We start from the raw sequence: 689 nt of genomic DNA on the forward strand, positions 1-689 counted from the left end.
ACGAGTTAGTACATTTCAAACATGAATAAGGTCTTTTAAAATGAACATGAAAAACTAAAATTCCAAAAGTATCAAACACAAAAAAATGCTTACCAAAGAAAGAAAATGTATCGTGCTAGGCACCCTCCTCCCGCCCTGTGGTGCAAGTGATGTCCCTCTCTCCAAAAATGTACTCAATGGGACCGTAATGTTGCAACCACACACACGTTGACCTGCTGTGAGCAAAAAACGGGTTAGTATATTTCAAACATGAAAAAGGTCATTGTAAAATCAACATGAAAAACAAAAATTCCAAAAGTAACAAACACAAAATTATGCTTCCCGAAGAAAGAAAATGTATCGTGCTAGGCACCCTCCTCCCGCCCTGTGGTGCAACTGATGTCCCTCTCTCCAAAAATGTACTCAATGGGACCATAATGTTGCAACCACACACACGTTGACCTGCTGTGAGGAAAAAACGAGTTAGTACATTTCAAACATGAGAAAGGTCATTTTAAAATCAACACGAAAAACAGAAATTCCAAAAGTATCAAACACAAAAAAATGCTTACCGAAGAAAGAAAATGTATCGTGCTAGGCACCCTCCTCCCGCCCTGTGGTGCAAGTGATGTCCCTCTCTCCAAAAATGTACTCAATGGGACCATAATGTTGCAACCACATACACGTTGACCTGCTGTGAGGAAAAAACG

Source organism: Schistocerca cancellata, unplaced genomic scaffold (genome assembly GCF_023864275.1).
Source record: "Schistocerca cancellata isolate TAMUIC-IGC-003103 unplaced genomic scaffold, iqSchCanc2.1 HiC_scaffold_1077, whole genome shotgun sequence".
NCBI lineage: Eukaryota > Metazoa > Arthropoda > Insecta > Orthoptera > Acrididae > Schistocerca > Schistocerca cancellata.